This window comes from Mirounga leonina, unplaced genomic scaffold (assembly GCF_011800145.1).
Source record: "Mirounga leonina isolate KUSES-001 unplaced genomic scaffold, KU_Mleo_1.0 Mir_129, whole genome shotgun sequence".
NCBI classification, from domain to species: Eukaryota; Metazoa; Chordata; class Mammalia; order Carnivora; family Phocidae; genus Mirounga; species Mirounga leonina.
Window position 1 is genome coordinate 45,608,035 of NW_023270323.1, and position 9,553 is coordinate 45,617,587.

Consider the following 9,553-nt stretch of genomic DNA (forward strand, 5'->3'; position numbering starts at 1 on the left):
CAGCCCGCAAATAAAAATATTAGCCATTTTCTTCCATTAAATTATAAATAACTAGAATCTATCTAATAAGCTATTGAGTTTAGCTGATTAACTGCTCTTAATTTTATGCCTTCAAAATAGCCTAGCTTTGGGAGAGTAAAACAGACTTTGAAATCAGTCTAAACTATCTCAGATACTTACTTGCTGTGAGGCTTAGGGAAAGTAATTGAACTTCTCTGGGTTTCAGGTTCTCACCTGTTTATTAAAATTATGCCATCTCATAGTGGAATTGAAGATAATAGAAAAAATAATGAAAGAATTAATCCTAACACAGAGACTGAAACAGAGGAGAAAGTTAAGAAATAAAGTTATTTCCCCTTTGTATCACTCTTCTCCTGCCTTTCTCTCTTGTTTTTGGTTCTTTATTCATTTCCATCCCCACCTATTTTCAGTGTAGCTTCCTAGCTGTAATTCACACTTGTTAGGGGGCAGGCAGTGAGTCTGGAAGTCATGGTGCTATTTAAAGAATTTCAGGAGAACTGATATATTTAATCATTTCTGTGAAATAGTAATGACTTTACTAACAAAATACCCGGGTATATGTAAGCAAGTTCCTGCAACTAAAAAGTAATACATATAAGATTTTCTTATAATCATATTTCTGACATTTCCATTACTTTCATTTAACTTTTTTGTTGTTGTTCTTTCTTTTGTTTCTTGCTAGGTATCAAAGGTTGAAAAATATTGAGCAGGGAAACTTAAAATTGAGAGATTTTATTGACATTTGTTTTCATTTTTTATGTCCTTTTGAGTGGGAAAACTTGAAAATATTTGACTTTTGTGTAAGTGTGCTTGCTACCCAATGTTCCATGGATGCATAATTTAACATCTAATGGTATTATTATATAACACCTTGATTTGTCACAAAGTCCTACATTGAAATAGTTTCCAATTTCTGAAACATGTCTACATATCTAGAGTCTAGTTTTCAAATTGCATTCCATTTAATGGACAATATATTTGCTAAATACTAAGAATACAGCCTGACATGCTATTTTTTTTCCTCTGTAGCATTTAACTTCTCATTCCTGAGCAGAAAACCTCAAGAATGTATAAACAGAAGTCACATCATTAACTTGATTCCAAATGCAACACCTTCAGATCTGCCATTTTTCTATGCTGCTTTGGGATCGCATTATTAAACAGATCATCATTTCAAGGAAAAGACGTACATTTTCCCTTCGCCCCGCAATTTTTTTTTTTTTTTGCAGTCATTCTCTTTACTTCCAACTAATAAGCAAAGTATCTCAATTCTATCAAAAGGGTCTCTTGAATCCCACTATATTTTTCCCATCCTTACTGCCTTAGTTCAAGCTTTATCAACTTTCATATTAACTATTACAATATCTTTCTACCTCATCTCTTTTCCTCAAGTTTCCAAGCCCCAGTCCTTTCTTCAATGACTAGTGAAAATAAAAAGTCAAAGATTAGTTCATGGAAGGCCTTGTATTGCTCTGTAGACATTATTCTTTAAATATGGAGAACACTTGGGGTGCCTGGGTGGCTCAGTTGGTTAAGCAACTGCCTTCGGCTCAGGTCATGATCCTGGAGTCCCGGGATCGAGTCCCGCATCGGGCTCCCTGCTTGGCAGAGAGTCTGCTTCTCCCTCTGACCCTCCTCCCTCTCATGCTCTCTGTCTCTCATTCTCTCTCTCTCTCAAATAAATAAAAATCTTTAAAAAAAAAATAAATAAATAAATAAATATGGAGAACACTTAAAGAAGGCATATTGTCTATGCTATGTTGCTGTTCCCACTGTAGACAATGTTTCCTTAAGCATTATTAATTATATCTATTCTAACTTTCCCACTATGGAAGTGAGAGTTGCTAAACCATTTCCAGGGCACTTTATGACATGTCGGTCATGTCTGTAAAAATACAAAAATTAATAAGCAAAAAGAAAACTGGAAGAAAGAAAACAATACTACTAATCTTTAAAGGTGATTTTATACCTATATCCACATCTGTATATATTGTGCATAACAACAACTCTTACCAAAACTCCACTACACACTGACGCAGTGAGCATTTTTTATCACATTACAGTGCTATGTATGCTGTTTTTTATTTTAAAACTAAGATATGCTGACATCTATAAACTCTTCAAAAGATCAAATAACAAATATTGTTTATGAAATTACCAAAAAAGTCATGAATTCTGAAAAAAAAAATGACTACTAAAATTATTTTCAAAGGCCCAAATGAAGTAATTTTACACAAAATATTGTAATAATATGTGGGATGGGTAATAATTTGAACTAGCTTTTAAAGGTGTTCGAATCAAGAGATGTACAGAGAGAGGTATACAAAATGTACATAGAAGTACAAAATTGTTCTTAGATACCAACTATGTTTTTTTTTTTTCCTCTGTAGCATTTAACTTCTCATTCCTGAGCAGAAAACACATGTGTTTAGATCTATAATTAGAAAAAGACCATAGTTGGTATCTAAGAACATAAGGGAAAAGTCACAGGGTAGCACATGAGCAATGAAACTGAAAAGAGATAAGGTCACTAGGTGCACAGGCATAGATTGGGACAGTATTCAGCATGGGGAAATATAAGGGTCATTAAGAAAAGTTTGGTCAGGGGCACCTGTGTGGCTCAGATGGTTAAGCATCTGCCTTCGTTTTGTTTTTGTTTTTTTTTTTTTAAAGATTTTATTTATTTATTTGAGACAGAGAGAATGAGAGACAGAGAGCATGAGAGGGAGGAGGGTCAGAGGGAGAAGCAGACTCCCTGCCGAGCAGGGAGCCCGATGCGGGACTCGATCCCGGGACTCCAGGATCATGACCTGAGCCGAAGGCAGTCGCTTAACCAACTGAGCCACCCAGGCGCCCCAAGCATCTGCCTTCGGATCAGATCATGATCCCAGGGTCCTGGGATCAAGCCCCACATTGGGCTCCTTGCTCCACGGGAAGTCTGCTTCTCCCTCTCCCCCCTCTCCCTCTACTGTTCCCCCTGCTTGTACTCTCTTGCTCTGTCAAATAAATAAATAAAGTCTTTTAAAAAAAAAGTTTGGTCAATAGCAATCTTAACTTCATGACTAGTGATTAACCATCTTGACAATTAATAGATGATTTCGCTATAGCTTACTTCATTCAACAAATTATATATAATAATAATTAATACACAATTAGATTTGATTTTTATAAATTTGATGATTTGATGATTTTCATGTCAACATTAAAAAAATCTGTTGGAGAAGTTAAAAATATTATCCTTTAAAGCAAACTAATTTTAAATAAATATTTTAAAAATATTAAAATAACGTTTAGTAAAATAATTTATATACAATATCTATCTGCTAGTGATTAAGTATTATTTTTAAAATATTAAAATAAAATATTTAAGTCATTTTTGGCACAAGACCAGTAATTCCTCTTCTGGGTATATATCCAAAGGAAATGAAATTGCAATCTCAAGGAGATATCTGCACCCCCATGTTTATTGCAACATTATTTACAATAACCCAAACATGGAAACAACTTAAGTGTCCATTGATGGATGAGTGGATAAAGAAAATGTAGTGTACATACACAATGGAATATTACTCAGCCACATTAAAGAAGGAAATCCTGCAACATGGGTGAAGCTTGAGGGCATTATGCTAAGTGAAATAAGTCACATAGAGAAAGACAAATACTATATGATCTTGCTTATATGTGAAATCCAAAAGAAAAGAAGAAAAGAAAAACAAGCTCATAGAAACAGGGAACAGATTAGTGGTTACCAGATGCAGAAGGTGGGGGTGTGGAAAAGGAGTGAAGATGTTCAAAAAGCATAAATTTCCAGTTATAAGATAAAAAAGTTCTGAGGATGTAATGTACAACATGGCAAATATAATTAACAATACTGTCTTGTATATTTGAAAGTTGCTAAGAGAAAAAATCTTTAAAGTTCTCATCATAAGAAAAAAATTCTGACTATGTAAGATGATGACTGTTAAATAAATTTATTGTGGTATGATTTCACAGTATGTACTATATGAAATCATTGTCATGTTATCATTAAACTTATACGATCTTATATGCCAATTATATCTCAATAAACCTGGAAAAAATAAACAAAGAACAATACTGTCTCCCATAATCAAAGTTTTAGTCTCTGTTCATATACAAGCTTTTATTTTATTTTTTTTTTGTTAAGATTTTTATTTATTTATTTGAGAGAGAATGAGAAACAGAGAGCACGAGAGGGAAGAGGGTCAGAGGAAGAAGCAGACTCCCTGCCGAGCAGGAAGTCCGATGCGGGACTCGATCCAGGGACTCCAGGATCATGACCTGAGCCGAAGGCAGTCGCTTAACCAACTGAGCCACCCAGGCGCCCCCATATACAAGCTTTTAAGTTAGTTCATAGCACCTGTAAACCACATATGGGAGGACATTCTGTCTCACCCTAACTGAAGCTTAAATCCAAAACCAAAAACATATTCTGATTTTTTCAAGGTTTGCATCAGAAATATATAATAAAATATATTTAAAATATTCTTACCTACAGTGATTTCTAAACTATTGTGTTTATCTTTTTTTATGGCCATTGTTAACTTCTATCTGTTCCTGCTTTCTAGCTTAAAATATTTTAGATAGCTTGGAGAATGTGTATTTGTCTAAACTGTTTTTTTCTAAACAAGAATCTCTCTGCTCTTACTGCTTTACAAGTTTCTAAGAGATTATTTTAAGTGACAGTGAGAAACTGTTTACTTATTGAGAAAAAAAGTTGGCAACATTTTTAATGCACTGTACTTATAAGCCAAGATACATTAGAGCTCTAAAATGTGTTAAGACATACAGTGAAATCTACTTACAGGGAAAATAGAAAGGCCCTGATCTCATTCCTGTTTTTAGTATCTAGCGTTGACATGCCTACATCTACAGTTGGCTGAAATTGCCTCTGGTTGGCAATTACCATGCCTGCCTCTGAAAGTATAAAAACATCAAATTAGCACTAGAGTGAACTTCTGACCCCCAAAAGTCATAGTAATAGCTGAGGGGCTGTGCAAGACTTTGCTAGTCTAAATAGTAAGAGTTGCCATTTTGTAGCTCAATGTATACAAAAATATTTACATGTGTTGAATTTTTTTTTATATAAAAAGTTGGGCTACCATGTTTTTCTCTATTTAAATAATATAAATGATTATCCTCTGGTATCATGACATAAAGTAGCCATTACATATTTGGTGTTCTTTTCATGTCTACCTAAGATTCTATCTCATATTTAACTTTGTTGACTAGTCGCTTTTTGATAGACTATTTTTTTTGCTATCACACACAATGCTACCAATTATATTTTCAACTTAAATATTTTTTTAAAGATTTCATTTATTTATTTGAGAGAGAGTGAGAGAGACAGAAAGAGAGAGAAAGAGCAGGAGCAGGATAAGGGTCAGAGGGAGAAGCAGACTTCCCGCCAAGCAGGGAGCCCGATGCAAGCCTCAGTCCTGGGATTTGGGATCATGACCTGAGCCGAAGGCAGACGCCCAACCAGTTGAGCCACCCAGGCACCCTCAAGTTAAATATTTTTGTTGAAGTATAATTAACATACAATGTTATATTAGTTTCAGGTATGCAACATACTGATTCAACAATTCTATACATTTCTAAATGTTCACCAACACAAGTGTAGTCATCATCTGTCACCAAACATCGTTATAAGATTATTGACTATAGTCCCTATGCTATACTTTTCATCTATGTGACTTATTTATCTTATAACTGGAAGTTTGTACCTCTTAATCCTCTTTATCTTTTTCACCCACCCTCCTACTCACCTCCCCTGAATATTACTCAGCCATAAAAAAGAATGAGATCTTATCATTTCCAACAACATGGATGGACATAGAGTATATTATGCTAAAATATAAGTCAGATAAAGACAAATACTATCTGATTTCACTTACATATGGAATCTAAAAAACAAAATAAACAAGTCAACTTAAATATTTTTCACATTGAGATTTCTATAAGAGAGAAGTCTAGAAGGGGAATTTTAGGGGGCAAAGGCTATGCATCTTTTAAAAGAATCCTGATAGTCACTGCTTTTGTTCTCTGAAAATCTACACGAATTTATGCTTTCACTAAAAATTGATGTGAATGCATATTTTTTTACTTTCTTACACAATATATTAGCAATTTATCTATTAGTTCCTATGAAATATATTTTGTTATTGGGGTGCCTGGGTGGCTCAGTCGGTTAAGTGTCCAACTCTTGATTTCAGCTCAGGTCTTGATCTCAGGGTCGTGAGATGGAGCCCCGAGTCAGACTCCGTACACAGCACAGAGTCTGCTTGTCCCTCTCCCTCTACTCCTCTCCCCACTTACACTCTTTCTCATAAATAAATAAATAAATAAATAAATAAATAAATAAATAAAATCTTTTTTTTTTAAATAAAGTATTTTATTACTTCAAGTTGTGTGTTTTAAATTATTAAATAGTTTGAACATTCTTCTACTCACTTATTGAATTTCTCTATGACTTTTTCTGGCATTATCATAGCATATCATTTGTCTATGACTTCTATTAATTTATTTGCTTTAAACATATTTTTTCAGAAGCTAATTTTGGTGTGATACTTATTGATAAATTTCAAAGAATGGAAAATAAGTAATAATGTCTTCTCATTGTCATCTTTAAATAGAAATTTCTATAATCATTCATTGCAATTCTAATTTTTATTTTCCAAATATTGAAGGTATTTTCTTATGTTGCCTAAGTATCAAGCATTTTTACCTTCTTGGTGGAATGTAACTTTTAGATTAGCTGTAACATAATTTTAAAATGTAATAATGCCCTCTTACCACTCCTTTTAAACATCATGGAAGTATTAGCAAATGCAATTTGATAAGAAAAGTTAATAAAAGGTATAAGATTGGGAAAGAAAAAAATAAAACTATCTTTGCTTGTAGATGACATTATCATCTATGTAGCTATCTGGAAGAATTGACCAAAAAATCTCCTAAAACTAATAAGCAATATAGCAAGTTTGCAGGATACGAGATTAATATATAAAAGTCATTCACTTTCCTATATACTAACAATGACTGAGTGGAATTTGAAATTAAAACACAATACCATTTACAATAGCACCTCCAAAATGGCGTACATAAGTATTAATCTAACAAACTCTGTACAAGAGCTATATGAGGAAAACAATAAAACTTTGATGAATAAAGTCAAAGAAGTAAATAAATGGAGAGATATTCCATGTTTGTGGATAGGAAAATTCAGTAATATTAAAATGTCGATTCTTCTCAACTGTACGGATAGATTCCAAGAATCACAAGAGAGAGAGAAAAAGTTCAGAAGAGCCAACACAATATTGAAAGAGAAAAACAAGAGTTGGAGGACTGAATTACTTGACTTCAAGATTTACTATACAGCTACCATAATCAAGACATTGTAGTGCCGAAGAAGAGAAATAGATAAATATAACAGAATAGAGAACCCAGAAATAAATTCACACAAATATGGTCAACTGATTTCTGACAAAAGAACAAAGGCAATACAATGGAGCAAAGATAGTCTTTTTTAACAAATGCTGCTGAAATAACCGGATATCCATACACAAAAATATGAATCTAGATGCAGATCTTACACCCTTTACAAAAATTAATTTAAAAATGGTCACAGACCTATATGTAAAAGGAAAAATTATAAAGTCCCCAGAAGATAATATAGGAAAAAATTTAGATGACCTTGGGTATGGGGCTGACTTTTTAGATATAGCACCAAAGGCAAGAACCATGAGAGAAATAATTGGTAATGTGGACTTGATTAAAATTAAAATCTGCTCTGCAAAAGACAATGCCAAAAGAATTAAAAAAAAAAAAAAACACATACTGTGAGAAAACATTTGCAAAACACACATCTGATAATGGACTATTATCCAAAATATATAAAGAACTTTGAAAACTTAACAATAAGAGAACAGATAACTTGATTTAAAAATGGAATAAGAGCTTAACAGATACCTCGCCAAAGAAGATATGCAGATAGTGAATAAGCATATGAAAAGATGCTTCAAGGCAGGTATCATCAGAGAAATGCAAATCAAAACAATGAGAAACCACAACACATCTATTAGAGTGGCCAAAGTGTGGATTACTAACAACATCAAGTGGTGGTGAAGATGTGGAGCAGTAGGAACTTCCCTTCATTGCTGGTGGAAATGCAAAATAGTCCAGCCACTTTGGAAGAGAGTTTGGCAGTCTCTTAAAAAACTAAGCATACTCCTGCAATCACACTTCTCGGTATTTACTCAAAAGAGTTGAAATCTTATGTTCACACAAAAACCTGCATATGGATGTTTATGGCAACTTTATTCGTAATTGTCAAAACGTGGAAGTAGCCAATATGCACTTCAGTAAATAAATGGATAAACATACTGTGGTACATTCAGACAATGGAATGTTATTCAGTGCTAAAAAGAAATGAACTATCAGTCCATGACAAGACATGAAGGAATCTTAACTGTATATTACTAAGGGAAAGAAGCCAATCTGGAAAAGCTGTATACTGTACGATTCCAACTGCATGACATTCTGAAAAAGGTAAAACTATGCAGATGGTAAAAAGATCAGTGGTTGTCAGACACTGGAGAGAGGAGGAGGGATGAATAAGCAAAGCACAGAGGATTTTTAGGGCAATGAAAATATTCTGTATGATACCATAATGATGGATACGTGTCATTATACACTTGTCTAAACCCATAGAATGTATAATACCAACAGTGAATCCTAATATAAACTATGGACTTTAGGTGATTATGGTGTGTCAATGTAGGTTCATCAATTGTAACAAATGTACCAGTCTGGTGGGGGATATTGATAACAGGGAGGCTATGTATGTGCAGGGCCATACAACATATGGGAGATCCCTGTACCTTTCCCCTTGGCTTTGCTGTGAATTTAAAACTGCTCTAAAAATACAGTGTTTAGAACAACATGGAAAGATGGCACTGATCTGGAGGGCAGCCACTACCACCATGTGCCTCTTCAACAAGCCCAAGGGTGAGATGACCCCAGAGGAGCTGCAGAAGCGGAAGAAGGACGAGTTTAACCCGGTCCACTCTCTGTGCTCACACCATCAGTCAAGAACAACACCCAAGGGCTCATCAGCTGCCACAACAAGAAGAAGTTCCTGGGTCATATGAAGGCGGCCGATAGGCGCTACAGCATGGTGCTGGAAAATGTGAAGGAGATGTGGACCAAGGTCCCCAAGACTGACAAGGGCAAGAAGAAGTCCAAGCCAGTCATCAAGGACCACATCTCCAAGATTTTCTTGTGTGGGGACTGGGTCATCTTGGTCCTGAGCCTGCTTCTCCCTCTCCGTCTCCCCTTCCCCTGCTTGTGCTGTCTCACTCTCTTGCTCTCTCTCTCTGTCAAATAAATAAATAACATTTTTAAAAAAATTTTTGTTTAAAAAAATATGAGGTCCTGGACATGCTGAGTCTTTGTGCCAATCCAGTTTAGAAACTATATTTTAGTTGCAGAGAATACATTCCTTTGTTTTTAAATA

General features: G+C 34.5%; 1 pseudogene; it reads left to right on the forward strand.

Moving 5' to 3' along the window:
• The first annotated feature begins 9,020 nt into the window (after positions 1-9,020).
• The window catches only part of LOC118010893, a 3,900-nt pseudogene continuing 3,367 nt past the window's right edge, over positions 9,021-9,553 (forward strand).